The following is a 17,086-nucleotide window of genomic DNA, read 5'->3' as shown; positions in this document are numbered from 1 at the left end:
GGAGGTCCTTTAAACAAAAACCACATTTGACCATGAGTTGATAATTACTGAATCTGGTTGACAGATACATGGGGAATTCATTATTCTCTGCACTTTGATGTATGTTTAAAACTTTCCAAAATAAGCTAGTACACACATACACACATAGACAGAGAAAAAGGCACAAAGATGTTAACTAACTTGCCCAAGGTCAAACAGCTAGTAAGTTGTAGACCTGTTAACCACTATGAAAATTAAAATATATGTTAAAATTATTTAAAAATTTGAAGACAGTAACTAGGTCTTATCATTAAAAAAAAAAAAACTAGGTCTTAGAAGAGTATTTGGCACAAATTTACCCAATAAAGCTTTGTTGCATGGAACATTACCTGTACCCTGTCTTGTTCTGAATAGGACTTTCCATTTATTTAGGTCCTCTTTAATTTTTTTTAACAATGGTCACAGTTTTCAGAGAATAACGTTTATACTTTTTTTGTTAAATTTATTTCTAAGTATTTTATACTTTTTGATGCTATTGTAAATGGAATTGTTTTGTTCATTTTCCCTTTGGATTTTTAATATATAGAAATATAATGGACCACTCTGAAACCTTGATGAAAGTGTTTATCAGTTCCAATAGTTTCTTGGTGGATTCCTTAGGATGATAGCTCTACAAGATCATGCCATCTATGAATAGAGGTGGGTTTACTTCCTTTCTCATATAGATGTCTTTTATTTCATTTTCTTGCCTAATTGCCCTAGAACATCCAGTGCAATGTGGGGTAGAAGTGGTGAAAGTGAAACACCTTCTTCTTTTAAAGATTTTAGGGGAAAGCATTGTCTTTTACCATTATAAAATATATTAGGCACAGAAAGACAAATACCACATGACCTCATTTATATGCAGAATCTAAAAAAGAACTTATAGGAGAAAAGAGTAGAATAGGGGTTACTAGGGCCAGGGTTGGTGAGATAATGGCGAAAGCACACCAAATTTCAGTTAAATAAGATGAATAAATTAGGAGATCTAATGTACAACATGGTGACTTTGGTTAATAACAATGTATTCTATTCTTGAAAATTGCTAAAACAGTGCATTTTAAGTGTTCTCACCATAAAAAAAGAGATAAAATATGTGAGGCAATACATATATTAATTAGTTTGATTTAGCTATTCCACAGTGTGTAGATATTTCAAAACAACATGGTGTACACGATGAATATACATAATTTTTGTCAATCTAAATAAATAAATAAATGTTAAAAAAAAACTAAGATTTCCTTCATAATACACACACACGTTTTCTTAAGCTCATTCAATACCTAGTCATATTCAAATGTTCTCAAATGTTTCCAAGCCATCCTTTTTAGTTGATTTGTTAAAACCTGGATCAAATCAAGGTTCACGATTTGCATTTGATTATGTCTCTTTAAATCTCTAACAGGCACCCACCCCCTTCTCCCTTCTTAAAATAGCATGGAAGCAATTGGATCACGGGTAACTTTCCATTCTGTCATTAAGAATAAAATGCAAGGACCTTGTAATAATTTTCAATGGAAGTTATATTGAGTTGAGTGGTGTGAACCTATTCTAAAGTGAGGCATTCAATGGGAGAGGGTAAGGGAAGTTAAAGTATCTTAATAATGGTGTGTATTATGTTGTGCGTTTGCTTGTTTTACTAGTTTTTAAATCTTATTTCCCAGTTGCCATCTTCTGAACAGCACTAGCTCTGTCTTGTGTCCTGATGAAAACCCAGTGCCTGGCACATAGTTGTTCAATGAATACTTCTTAAATGAGCAGGTCAGTGAGAGACTGAATGAATGAGTGAATGAATGAGTTTCTCTGATGGGAGTATAGACAAAGTGCTATGAAAACACAGAAAAGTCCATTTTTATATAGGTCCCTTTTAAGACCAATAAATAAACTGAAGAACATAGATTATAGGGGCTATTTAAAAATCTACTTTGCTTTGAAGGAGACGTGTTTCGAAGCGAAATGCCTCATACAGAAAGGTCCTCACTGATAATAAGCCTATATCTGGATCCTTATTTAATTAGAAGATGAGCCATGGTATTACATTTTAGGATCACCTTCTTCTTTGATACTCATTTGGTCTTTTCATCCTTCTTGAACCTCTCCTACTTTGTATTCATCTTCCAAGAGAAAGAATTACAATTCCAGCACTGTGGCGTGGACACAAATCTTTTGGCTTTAAAATAAGCCCTTTTGTTTCTGAGGTTCACTGTATAATAAAGAGTCCATATAGGGGATAAAAAGGCAAGACTTCTTGCTGCAGTTTTCCTCCTGGAACTTAAGCTATCTCTCTCTTAAGTTAGACGTGACTAATGTAAAATGGTTTCTGTGGCATTTAGGAAAAATTCAAAGTCTGAATGCACTCACATTACTTTATAAGCTATCCAGCCATATACCTCCTGACAGAGCCCATTTCCCTAACATTAAAATTTAATATAACCATTACTCCTCTTCTCAATTTGGTGTTTAAAAATGTAAGCACTCTTATACTCAAGCTCTCATTAAAAAATCCTTTCCAGTTTCATATGCTGTATATGAATCCTGGAAGTTCTTTTTTTCGTTTAGAATATCGGGATCACTGGTACCTTTCAATTTTTTCATCAAGAATAAAATGCAAGGAACTGGTAATAATTTTCAATGTAAGTTATATTAAGCTGACTTTTGTGAACGTCTTCTAAAGTAAGGCTTTGAATGGGAGAGGGTAAGGGAAGTTAAAGTGGCTTAAAATATTCTTTCCTAAGGCTTGATACAGTGGTCACAGTTTGATTATTCCCCTAGAGACCCCGCCAGAGAAAACGCTGATGGATGTGAATAAATTTTGATGCCAGTAGCCTTCCCATCGCCATCCCCAGTGGACAGATGTATTTTGCTGGTTGGTTGGTTGATTTTTGCTGCATATCACTTGTTCTCTGTTTATAGTAAAGTCCATGTTTTGTCCTTTGGAAAGAAATGCTCCGTAATCTAGTCCATTTGGTTTATGTGAGATTGAATCAATTTATTTTAGGGTAGCTCCAAGGGTAGTCACCTGACTAAGGCATGAATGATCAGAGCATTTTTTTCCACCTGGATACCACCTTTGGTTCAGGAATGTACATAAGCATAACCAATAAGACACAACATAAAGATTTGGCTGAAATCATTATAAAAAAGAAATTCACTTTATATTGTGTTACTATTTCTAACAGGATGGATGTCTAGAAGTGCTGGAGGACATTTCGCTGCAATGAATAAAAAGGCCGACTAAAGCCAAAATAGAAGAAAGCAAGGACAAGAGATACAGATGGCTCTCTAATTACAGAGTCTAAGCACCTGGATTTAGCCATACCTGAAGATTATCCTGAACTTTTCTGTTACATTAGCCAATAAGTTATTTCTGACAGAAGACAGTTTAAGTTGGGTTTTTGTCTTTTGAAACTGCCAGCATACTGACACATGTATAACATGGTTGCCACTATCACTGGCCCAACTTTTGGAATTCGGGAAGAGGCCAGCAATTCTCACATTTACTGCCTGAAGAAAGGATTCTGATGGTGTTCATCCAAGAGCAATAGCATTTTTCAGGAAAATCCATTAAGACTTAGTCTTTTTAGAAAGATCTAGTTCTTAAGAGACATCTAACTAGACATTGTCTGTTTTCCTTGTGTTTGACCTACTTCGTGGACATTCAAAAGAAAAATGTAAGTCTAGAAGTAGTAGGTTTCAATGGAATCAGCTCATATTCAACTCTATTTTCTTTTCTTTTCCTTTTCCTTTTTTTTCTTTTTTTTTTTTTTTTTTTTTTTTTTGGTTGAATTTCTTTTGCAGGTTCAAGCCAATTTTGCCAAAAGACCAGATTGGAATATCGATTTAGCACTCAGATAGAAAAGCCAACCTTTTGCCAGCATGGCCAAAATACCATCTGTAGCAAATGAAATCTGATCGCTATGCACAAAGTCTTCTAGATCCCAGTTTTTGGACAAGGTCTGTGAGGGTGAAAATGCATCCAGAAGCCAGACTCTCCTTAAATCACCCTCATTCTTGAGACAATGAGGAAAAGGGAAGAAAAAGTCCACCTACAAATGACAAATGATCAACACAGCTTGCTTGCTAAGTGAAGCTGACTAATCTATTTCCTCTGAAATGATTTCAAGGTGTTACAGAATGAGCTTGCCTATATTTCACATTTGCGGGGACATAAGGCAATAAATTCTAAGCATGCTTCATTGCCCTGTAATAAGTTACTCACATCATCTTCACACTAGTTGATTACTGATCAAATCGTTAGGTGACCATGATTGAGACTGCAAGCATATTTTTGCAAAGGATATGCATCCCAAAATGTTTTCACAGTAGAAAGACTCGAGGAAATACACAGTTGGAAGTTTCTGAACTCTGATGTCGGTGGAATAACACTTGATTTATTCAATCACAGCACATTATTTGCAACCTGTGTAATTTGCATGTCATATATTTCTACAGAATCCAAGAACATTCATGTTTTACCTAATTTATCTCTATAATTTCCCTGGCTGGAGAAAAGAAAGTGCTGATTGGCAAACCTGACCCAAATCATCACGTTTTGCAAATAAGGACCTCACTGCACAAAAAGGTGGATTAGTTTGTCCCAGGACATTCGCACACAAAATCTAAATTATCAAGACTATATTGATTTTCTCCTTCACCGTTGCATCTTAAAGACCCTGAAGTAGAAAATGAAGGCACACCTATTCGTTGTGGGTGGTAATTGCCAAGTAATCCCTCTCCCTTCGTGCTGCATGTCAACGCTTTACTCAGAAATTTCTTAACAGTGCAGAGCAACACAACACACACAGTTTCTCATTATCCATGTGCCCCTATCTGTACTAGCACCTGGAGGTTAACAGATGAATGTGTCAAACTGCAGCTCTCCAGAGCCTCTTCTCATAATGGGAGGGATATAGTTAGACATATAAAAGATACAGCTAAATATGTAAAAATGTTGGCACTGTCTTATACACTATTTCTTCATTTATTTAACAAAAATAAAACAAAAACCGATGAATAAAAGTTAGCAGAACTAATCTCCTCTTTTCTAATTCTAAACACTCAAATTGATGTGGAAACTTCTTCTACCTTTTTCTGTGCTTGTGCAAACTTATACAAACCTGTGTTGACTTTTTACATTTTCTCAATGGAATCATACTATATAAAGTGCACTTAAAGTAGTTTTTTTGTTTGTTTGTTTGTTTGTTTTTGCTGTAGTAATATCATGGACATCCTTCTAAGCATATATGGAGAAAACTAACCTGTTATTTCAAAATTTCGTTTTATTCATTTTTTATTTCTTGGGGGGACAAGGTCTCACTCTGTTGCCTAGGCTGAAGTGCAGCAGCACAATCACTGCTCACTGAAACCTCGATCTCCTAGGCTCAAATGATCCTTCTACCTCTGCCTCCCAGGTAGCCAGGATGAGAAGCACATACACTATGCCCACATAATTTTTTATTTTTTGTAGAGATATGGGGAGGCGGGGGGGTCTCTCTATGTTGCTCAGGCTGGTCTCAAACTCCTGAATTCAAGTCATCCTCCGCACACAGCCTCCTAAAGTGCTAGGAATACTGGTGTGAGCCACTGTGCCTGGCTGAAAACTAACTTTGTAGATAGTTGCATACTATTGTATATTACAGATATGCTATGGTTAATTCAACGATCCCATAATTAGTAGACATTAAAGTTATTTTTTGTGTTTTTTTCCCCAGTGATTTATTTCTTCTCCTCTTCATCCTCCTCCTCCTCCTCCCTCTTCTTTTCTTTATACCTCCAAAGGTACAAGAAAACATTTGTACTTACATTTCCACTTAAGGATTTTCTCATTTCTGTTAAAAAGATTCACAAAAGTGAGATTACTGGGACAAGACATCTACTTTAAATCGTGATTTAAATATCTGTGTTATTTCACCTGAAGTCTTTTAATTTTTGGTAACATAGTCATATTGTGGTCAGCTTATTTGGCAATTTTTATATCTCTTCTTTCACTGAGTTTTCTTTTGATAAGAGACATCTATTGTAACAGTTCAGCAATTCTTTTACGATCTCTGTTATGTTAGCAAATGCATCAGTACTTAACTATGGCCCAGACAACTCTAAATGTACCCATCATCTCCTCTAACCCTATAACAACATGTGTGCTAGTAGTGTTTCCATTTTACAGAGAAGGAAAGTGAGAAAGAAACAGGCTATTTAATTTGCTGATGGTCATAGAGTTCATAAGTGAAAGCACCAGGATTTGTAACTGGGGGTATCTGGCTGAGCCCACATGGCTGCCTACTAGGCTACGCTACCTATCAATAAGCAAAGAAAGGTCCCATCAACTAGGAAGTAGAAAACCTTGGGTTCAGCTATTGACTCTGCTACTTACTAGTCACATGGCCTTCAGAAATTACTTATTATTTCTGAATACAGGTTGTCAAGCATTTCTAATCCAAAAATCTGAAATCCAAAATACTGCAAAATCTAAAACTTTTTGAGCACTCCTGCATCACCACCAGTGGAAAATTCTACCCCGACCTCACATGATGGGTTGCCGTCAAAATACAGGACACAAAACTCAATTTGTTCAGTCCGCCATTGCCTGTTGTCGCTGCTGTTTAACAGCTGATTCCGGTTTTTGCTGAGGCTGCTGTGCTGCTTGGTCACCCCTAACACATTATTTTTTCACTGTATTACTGCTATGTCATATTTTTTACCATTGCTCGTTCTCACGCTTCTATGAAGAAATAGCCCGAGACTGGATAATTTATAAAGAAAAGAGGTTTATTTGACTCACAGTTCTGCATAGCTGGGGAGGCCTCAGGAAATTTACAATCAAGTCGGAAGGCACCTCTTCACAGGGCAGCAGGAGAGAGAATGAGTGCCAGCAGGGGAAAGGCCCGATGCTTATAAAACCATCAGTTCTTGTGAGAACTCACTCACTATCACAAGAATAGCGTGGGGGAAACTGTCCCCATGATTCGACTACCTCCCACCGGGTCCCTCTCATGACACGTGAGGATTATGGGGTTTACAGTTCAAGATGAGATTTGGGTGGGGACACAAAGCCAAACCATATCAACCGTTAAGTACTTACTGTAAGTGTAAGAAAATAAATGCATATCAGTAGCATATAAATTCAGTCAGGAGTGATGGAAATGCTGAACAACCACAAATTGTCCACATGGGTGGCTGAGACAGGGACACCTTGCTTTCTGATGGTGCAATGTATGCAAACTTTGTTTTATGCATACAATTATTCAAAATAATATAAAATTATTTTTAGGCTTTATGTGTAAGGCATGTATAAAACATAAGTGAATTTGGAGGTAGACTTGGGTCTCTTCCCTAAGATATCTCATTACGTATGTGCAAATATTTCAAAATCTGAAAAAATATAAAATCCGAAACACTTCTGGTCCCAAACATTTTGAATAATGAATGCTCAACCTGTATCAGTTTTCTCATATTTAAGATAGACTCATAGCATCCTCCTTGAAAGGTTGTAACTGAATGAGGTCATGTTTGCAGAGTGTCTAGAACACAGTTCAGTAATTCTGTGTCTCTTGCCTCCCCCACACTCACCTTTTTCTGTCCTCCATTATTTCCCTTTATTCTTTCTTTGTATCCCTAACCCCTTGTTCAGTGTCTGGCATGCAATATTCAAAAACTTTTTTTTGTTTGTTTCTCTTTCTTTTCCTTGTTCACATCTCCATGTTTTCAGACTACTCCTCTGTCACTTGAAAGACATTCAGTAATTGAAGGCTGAATTTAGCAAACTTTGGTCTAGTATTCAGATCACTTGGAGAATTAAAAAATAAACATATCTATGTCCATACAGGTGTAGAAAGGCCCATGCCTCAACCCTTGAGAGTTGATTTAGTTGATTTAGTCTTGGTGTCAAGAACTTTAAAATTTCATCAGAAGATTCTCACCTGTGCCCAGAATTGAGAACTGCTGGTCTGATAAAATAGTCCATATTTCTTAGTCATTTTGATGGATCAGGGGCTCTTAAACTAGAAGCATGTCAGAACTACTCATCAGGAGGACTTACCAGAACACAGTGTGTTTGGCCTCATCCCTAGAGTTTCTGATTCAGTAGGTCTGGGGAGGGACCTGAGACCACATTGAAACCAACTTCTCAGGTGAGGGTAATGCTGCTGGTCAGGGTAACACTAAGAAAACCGTTGTGCTGTGTTTCTGGGAGGGAGGATGATGCTTCATCCTCCGGGAACTCTGTGTTGGAATCTTAAGTCAAATAAAGAGCCTGTTCTATGCTTCCAAAGCACTTCCTACTGCTTAGTTTATGCTTCCATCATTACATTACCAGATTTGTCTGTTTTCTCAACTAGAATAAATTCTTCTCTAGTATTGAAACCATAACTTTTTTCATTCCTATAATACCCCAAGGTTAACCTCATCACTGACAAATAGTAGGCAGTCCTAAGATGTCAAATGAATGGAAGATTTCCACCTTAAGGCAGGAACAGTGAAGGAAGTTCTTAATTCATCACCAGATATTATCTCATTTGAATGCCACTAAACTCACTGAACTTCCAGAGCTTAATTACAGAGGCACACATAGTGGATAGAATAAAAATACTTGATTCCACATTATGCTCAACCCAATTACTAGTTTTCCTGGAATGGTGGTATAGACAGCCTCTATTCGTATAATGAAAATTAATTTCACCTCTCCACAACAGCAATACTCAAAGACTGCATATTCCTTGTCTCCCTCACCATTTCATTTTAATTTAACAGATGTTTAATAGTATATAATTATATCTCAGCACTGTTTGGGATAGGAAAATTAGGAATCCAATTTGCATTTTAGGAATTTGGAAACCTAAAATCTAATTCTCTAATATCAGATTTGGCCACATAGAATATGCTGGTGATCATTTGACAATAAACTCTGGTATTTGTCTAGATAAATTCAAGAACTGGGCATACACTCATGTTTGAATTAATTGTTTTAGGTCACATTCTTAGTAGGGGGCACTTTATTTTTTGTCTGTACATTCCTATTCTCCAGTTTCCTTTTGGGAATCTGTTTGTTCCATTTGTATTCAGTCTTGGTACTAGGATAATCTTGAGTTGCCTTTCCCTAAGGATGCCAGTATGAAAAAAATACCTTCTCTCGTTGGCATGGGATAGACCTACTTGAACATAAACCTCCACCACTGGGCACTCCCTCGCAAGATTTTAATTTTAGCCACTGATAAACAGAGAGAAGAAAATGCTGCTGGTATTTGAACGAGGTCATTCCAGATAAAAAGTGGTTGCTAAGCTTCCTGCATCCTTGGACCTGAGACCTTCCCAAGCCTGGTGTGCCACTTTTCCTTTAATTCTGTGAGTCCTTCAACTCTGTGGACCCACAGTCCAGATAAATTTTCTGGGGCTTACATTTGTCATATCTTGTTTCTATTGCTTTCAACCATAAAATTCCTATGCAGATTGACTCAAGCACAAATAACTAATCTTATTTTTTCCTGCTTGCTAACCTCTCCAGACACACTCATTTTGGGCACTAACTAGGATTTTGTTTTTAGTTCTCAGATTTAAATTGTTTTTAAAAAGTATATATTTTTTCAGTGCTTCCATAGCTTTTTCTTTCAAGTGAAATCCCTCACCCAAATTTTAAGAAACTTGTTTTAATTAGCCACATTACTATGACATATAATAATTTACATACATGAATTAGTGCTATATTGAAATTTTGTGGCCCATGATATGTTTTAATAAGAATACCTTTGTCCTTCTAGCAATTGTTCTTTTCCTCAGATCAGTAAAGTATATCCTGTGATCTATGAGAAATACAATTTCTTTTTTCTAGAAAGCAAATATAAAAATATCTGTGTCACCAGAATTTAGCAGTGTCTCGTACATGCTCAAGACCTATATTTTGGGGTGACTCAATATGATTTCAAGCAAGGATATTTGAAGGGATGTTAAAGATTAACAAGATCCATCCTTTACCTACCCATTTAGAAAGTGAGGTTTATGGGAGGCTGAGACAGGTGGATCACTTGAGGTCAGGAGTTCGAGACCAGCCTGGCAAATATGGTGAAAACCCATCCCTACTAAAAATATAAAAATTAGTCTCGTGTGGTGGTGCATGCCCATACTTCCAGCTACTCAGGAAGGTTGAGGCAAGAGAATCACTTGAACCCAGGAGGCAGAGGTTGCAATGAGCCAAGATCATGCCACTGCACTCCAGCCTGAGCAACAGAGCAAGACTCCGTCTCAAAAAAAAAAAGAAAGAAAGAAAGAAAGATGAGGTTTAGAGTTGTTATTTTGCTTGTTCACTGGCACCTAAAACCACCTCCACAACCAACGTGGTCTTTAAGAGGATGAGCTTTGACTTCTAATAGAGTTGGACACTATGTACATCACCTGAAACCTCAGAGACTCAATTCCTCAAATTTATAATGGGGCATACAGTAATAATAGCCATCTCTTTTAAGGTACAAAGTGTTAGCAGTGAACCAATCACACAATGAGTGCTAAATAAATAGTACCATTTTCATTGCTGCAATTAAGATTTTGATCTTTCTAATATTTGCTGCCTCAGCTAAGTTGCCTGAATGCAACTGCTACATTTTTCCAAATGAGATTTAGGAACTGTTTTATTATTGATGCCTTAATTAAACAGTTCTTAGTGATGTTGGCAGTTCTTAGAAATATGGAAGGATTGCATGCCCAGGAAAAACAAACTTGGCAGTTTCAAAATAGCACAACTGGCTGAGTAGTTTAAAGGAAGATATTAAAAGACACAAAAATGGCACAGGGTACTGATCAAATTTAAAGACTAAAAAGATATCGAAGGCATGCAGCTTGTAGGTTGTAGGATAAAACAAAGCATCTTCTGCTTTATAGGAAATCACATAGATCAGGGATCAACAAAGCACGGCCAGTGGGCCAAATCTGGCCTCGCATCTGCTTTTGTAAATAAAGTTTTATTGTAGCACTGCTGAGTTCCTTCATTAACATATTGTCTCTGACTGCTTTTGTGCTATAACAGCAAAATAGAGTTGCTGAGACAGGAAATGTGTGGCTGCAAACCCTAAAATATTTGCTAACTGACCCTTTGCTTGAAAGGTTTACCTAACTCTGAGCTACATAATTTATCCCCTTATGGGCTTAATGACATTTTAGTAGCTGCAAATTTTGATTTCTGTGAAATACTTCAGCCTTGATTTAAAAATGATTGCTTTTTCTCTGTCTGCATTTCTCCCTTTACATAGCATGTACACACGTTCTCACGTATAACTAATTTGTCCTCTTACTTACATATGTATTTACAAGTCAATTTCTTTAGCTGCCTCTTGAAACATCCTATAAAGATGGCTAAAGAAAACAAGTAGATTTGCAAACAGAAATAAGTGGAGAATGTCACTGGATTTCAGCTACTTCCCAGTAGGAAATGTTGGCCAATGTCATTACACATATGCAGTACAAAATTCTGAGGGTGGTAAAAGTCAGGTTTCAAAAGAACTAAACAAGTCAGGAAAGCCAATCGTAAATTTGCTATCCACACAACGGGTAGGTTTGATTGTTTGGAGGGTGACCATCCAATGATCATAACCAAGGAGGATTTGACACAGGGATTTTATTACTTGCAACAAGTAAGGGGAACGCTGGGGATCGTTTCCAAAGCAGTGTCTCTCCCTGAAGAGCAGTGAAAACAGTACTGTTATCGGGCTGGTTAGCTGAGTCATTGCATGTAGAGGTGGAGTAAAGGCAGCCCAGACACAGTGCCCGACCATGTTTCTACATAAATGGCATTTATATGTTGCATATTCCTTGTTTCTACACAAATAGCATTTATAGAAAATAGTGAATGTTTCTACATAAATGACATTTATAGAAAATAGTGAATTTTCTATATAAATGGCATGTTTCTACATAAATGGCATTTATAGAAAATAGTGAATAAGCTACTATTCACTATTTTTCTATACATAGTGAATAGTTTCTACATAAATGGCATTTATAGAAAATAGTGAATAAGCTACTCTTTGGGTGCAGATTTTCATATGGTAAGAGGAGAGTTCGCCAAAGTTCATTTCCAACTCAGCCATCTTGGGATCCAACCATTCTCCCCCATCCCCACCCCACCGGGGTTGAACTTCTTTTACGTTTTTTTGGTTGTTGCTTGTTTGTTTGTTTTTGTTTTTGTTTTTGAGACAGAGTCTCACTCTGTCACCCAGGCTGGAGTGCAGTGGCATGATCTCGGCTCACTGTAAGCTCCGCCTCCCAGATTCACTCCATTCTCCTGCCTCAGCCTCTTGAGTAGCTGGGACTACAGGCGCCTGCCACCACACCCAGCTAATTTTTTGTATTTTTAGTAAAGATGGGGTTTCACCACATTAGCCAGGATGGTCTTGATCTCCTGACCTCATGATCCTCCTGCCTCAGCCTCCCAAAGTGCTGGGATTACAGGCGTGAGCCACTGCATCCGGCCAGTTGAACTTCTTTCTGGAATTTTTTTGAAACAAGAACTCAAGGTGCAACAGTTACAAGTGGTTACTTTTTCACAGTGTATACCCCAAAACCCGGGTACCCTGGGTTACAAACTCACCCCAGGCTGTACCTGTTTCAAGGGAAGGGGCTACGGCTATTTCACAATAGTTGTAACACAGGTCTACTGACTGAAAGGGATGATGAGTTGAGTATCCCTCACTCAAAATGCTTGGGCCTAGAAGTGTTTTGGATTTTGAACTTTTCAGATTTTGAAATACTTGCATATACATAATCAGATATAGTAGGAATAGAACCCAAGTCTAAACATGAAATTTATTTTTTATATACACCTTAAACACATAGCATGAAGCTAAATTTATACAATATTTTAAATAATGTTGTGCATGAAACAAAGTTTGTGTTCATTGGACCATCCAAAAGCAAAGGTGTTACTATTTCATGTCAGTGCTCAGAAAGTTTTGAATTTTGGAGCATTTTGGATTTTGGAATTAGGGATGCTTAACTTGTATTTGGATGCAATCATCAGAGTATTTCAGTTGAGAGTAACTCGTCCCTATTTCCCATAGAGCAATTACCAGAACAAAACAGAAATGACCTCAGCAGCTCAGTTGGTCCCTTTCCTCGTCATGTGGGGCAGCTGCCCTCCACCAGCAAGGGTAAGGGCCAGTGTGACCGCCTTTTCTGGGTACCCACACTTGGTGGATCCTGAGCTCTTGTCTGACATCTAAGAAGAATGAGATCACATGGACAGTTGAAGGGTGGTGAAGGTGGATAATTTTACTGAGTGATGAAAATGATTCTCAGCAGACAGAGGAGCTGGAGGGGGGAAAGGAAGGGCATGTTGTCTTCCCCAAAGTCAGGTTGTCTCTTCCCCGAAGTCAGGCCATTGCCTCTCCTACTGACTGAGTCTGGGGTCTTTATTGGCACAGGATGAGGAGTGCATGCTGATTGGTTTGTGAATATGCAAAAAAGGTTAAAAGGAAGATGCCACTCAAAGGTGGGCATGACAGTGTAGAAAATCAATTAGGAAAGGGTAGGTATATGTAAAATAAATGAAAGGTAGGGATCAATCAGAGGAAAGCATGCCAAATAGAAGACAAGTTCTCAATCCAGACTGAGATTAACTTGCAGCTTGGCTTTTGGGCTTTAAACTGTCTTGGGTTTGGAGGTGGGGCTTCATCAGATACCCACCCCATCTGCCTAGGCATTTGGCTGCCTCCTGTTGCTATCAGCTCTTTAAAAGAAGTTGTTGGCCGCATCCCTAATTTGCACTGTGGAGTACAATTAGGCATCAAAGCTTCAGTAGACAGTTTAGGACATTCAGGACTTTGTGAAATAAAATGTCAAGAATGATTAAAAACAAAGAAACCATCTTTTGTCTTTCTTAGACTAGCAAAACTTGTAACAGCTGCAGGTGCCTATTGTTTGAGTCATAGCTACAGTTGCCATTTTCTCACTTTAGGTTTAAAAATATCACTCACTTCTGTTCAAAAACACAACAAATGCAAGGCCGCCTCCTCATTCAGGGCTGCTGTGTGAGTAGATAACATGTTCACTTTCTCGATTATGGAAGCTCAGTCCAAGAGTGCAATTAGGAAAAAACCTTAATGAACAGACATGGTAATGAGGCTGACTCATTCTATAGCAACACAGAGGCAACAACAACAACAAACACAGCTGCTGAGTGTGATAGTGATATTTCTTATTTGTGAGCATAAAACAATATATGAAAAACATTGTCATAGATCAAAGTTGCAGTTTTTCCATTTTTTTTTCTTGTGTGTCCATGGAAAAATTGCTTGACATACAAAAAGTCTTAATGCATTAAGAAAGTTATCCATTTTAGAGAGACTTACAAAAAAGGTTAACATATTATATAAGTAATGTCCCTTCTAATGCTACTTCGGATCTTTTCCTCCATCATGACTATTAACAAACTTGCTAAGGTTATAGCTCAGTACTTGAGGACTTTGCTAAGTGAATGGCCACTGATATACTAAACAAATTGCAGCTCAAGTTTTAATGGATAGGAGCAGGTGGGTTATCTCTTTCAGATAATTATTATCTCATTTTAATTTGCATTTATTCAATAATCATGACTCTCCTTTATTTCTGTTTTATATTCCTCTGACAAGTTTTGGTTTTTAAAAAAATTTGGCCCAGCATCTTTCATAAATGTATTCCTAGGTATAACTTTTTTCACTTTTTTTGTTATTACTGTGAATAGGAATTTACATTGCATTATATTTTCTAACAATTTTTAGCACATATAAAAGCTATTGATTTTTGGAAATTTATTTTACTGGTCATTTTAAAGAACTTACTGATTATCAGTTCAGTTTTTTTCTTACTTGCATTTTCTAAAGAAAAACAAGGACTCTGAAAATAATTATAATTTTGTTTAATACTAATATTTATAAACTGTTTCTTTTTCCTTGTCTTATTATAAATATGAATATCCTAAAAATTGATAATCATTATGTGAAGCCTAAGTTTATGGAATTTGGTAGTAATTTGTGTTTTTTTAAATGCTAGATAGAAATAAAATTGATAAGTTCTGATCTGAAAGATTATTTTGGTGACATTATTTCTCTGCATCTCAAATTCTGCATTTGTAAAACGGAAGTAAGAATTTATGATATTTTATTTCTGACGTTTTAGCTCACTATTAGATAAGTAAAACAAAACAATAAATATAGCTTTGCTGAATAAAATTATCAAAACATTAATTCTATGGGAAGGATAGGACATTTGTGGAATACTGCATTAAAATGATGCTATTCTTCTGAAGCAAGGGTACCATGTTCTTTGAGATGTTATCCTGACAGTGTCAATGTTATTGTTAAGTTTGCAACAAACTCTTTCTCAAAAGTTCTGAAACAAATAGTATTTTTATTACCTTCTCACCAAACTATTCTTTCTTTTTTTCTTTTTTTTTTTTCTGAGACAGGTGCTTGCTCTGTTGCCCTGGCTGGAGTACAGTGGCACGATTATGGCTCACTGCAGCCTCCAACCCCCGGGGCCCAAGCCATCTTCGCACCTCAGCCCCTGAGTAGCTGGGACCACAGGCTCATGCCACCACACCCAGCAAATTTTTTGTATTTTTGGTAGAGATGGGGTTTCACTACATTGCCCAGGCTGGTCTCGAACTCCTAAACTCAAGTGATCCACCCACCTCGGCCTCCCAAAGTGCTGGGATTACAGGAATGAGCCACCACACCCAACCCAGATTATTCTTTCTTAAAAAGTTGTGACAAGTCATTTGCCTGATTCTATATATCCAGTGGCTTCCCCAGCACTCACTGGGTAAAGTCTCAATGGAAGGCATGTAAGTCATTTTATAAGCTCGTTGAAGCTATTTTTTCTCAAGGAATACTTTCTTTTATCATGACCATCCTGATTCCATCTCTCCACATGTACCATCTAGAAGTGCTGTTCACACTGGGCATCTTTTAGATAACCAAAGAAATCTAAAAGAAGTGCCAATCCTCTATCATCGTGCCCTTTTGTGGCTAGGTCTTTATTGACACACAATACAATGGAGCATAGTTATTTGTTCATATTTTTTTCTCTCCCTCTAGAGAGTGAGCTTGAGATCAGGGACAATACCATACACATCTTTGAATCTCCAGAACTTAACACAATTCCTAAAATATGATGTTCAATAACTTTTTTGAATAAAAAATATTTTTTATTGTCTCTAAAAACATGGAGAGACTTCAGGGACTGTCCATGAGTAGGTAGTAGGTATCACTTCTAATCATAAGCACCAGGTAAGATGCATGGAACATTGTATAAAATATATGTTAACAATAGCGCAAAGAACGTGAAGCAGATAAATGGGAGTATACTGCTATAAGGTTATTTTATTATATTTGATGTGGCACAACATTAATTCAGAGTAGACTTAATAAGTTTAGTATAATTATTATAATTCCTAGAGTAATCCTTTTAAAAATAAAATTTAAAAGTATTGTCAAAAAGCCAATAGAAAAGGTAAAATCAAATACAATTTAAAAAGTATGTGTTCAATCCAAAAGCAGGTAAAAATGGAAGAAAAGGGAACAAAAGAAAGTTGATAAAAATAGAAGATGAAGCAGGTTGGTAGATATAAAACTAACAATATCAATAAGTACATTAAATGAATGCAATGAAGTAAGCACACCACATAAAAGGCAAAGATTGTTAGATTAGATTTTCAAAAAGCAAGACAACTATATGTTCTTTATAAGAGACACATTTTAAATATAGACACCAGATAAACGAAAAGATTTAAAAATAAAATACAGTGCAAGCATTAATCCTAAGAATGCTAAAGTAGATACTATAATAATATTAGACAAAGTAGACTTCATGTTAAAGATTAACACCACAGAAAAAGAAGGAAATATTTTGTGATATGTGCCCATTCATAATGAAGATGCAGCAATCATAATACATGTGCACTTAATAACAGCAGCAATCATAGATGCAGCAATCATAATACATACACACTTAATAACAGAGCTTCAAATTATACGAAGCAAAAACTAATTGAAATAGACAGATAAATTCACAGAGTTGTAGGTTTGAATATTCATTTCTCAGTAATAGATAA

This window comes from Pongo abelii, chromosome 21 (assembly GCF_028885655.2).
Source record: "Pongo abelii isolate AG06213 chromosome 21, NHGRI_mPonAbe1-v2.0_pri, whole genome shotgun sequence".
NCBI classification, from domain to species: domain Eukaryota; kingdom Metazoa; phylum Chordata; class Mammalia; order Primates; family Hominidae; genus Pongo; species Pongo abelii.
The sequence above is the reverse complement of the archived record's forward strand: the minus strand, read 5'-3'. Positions refer to the sequence as shown.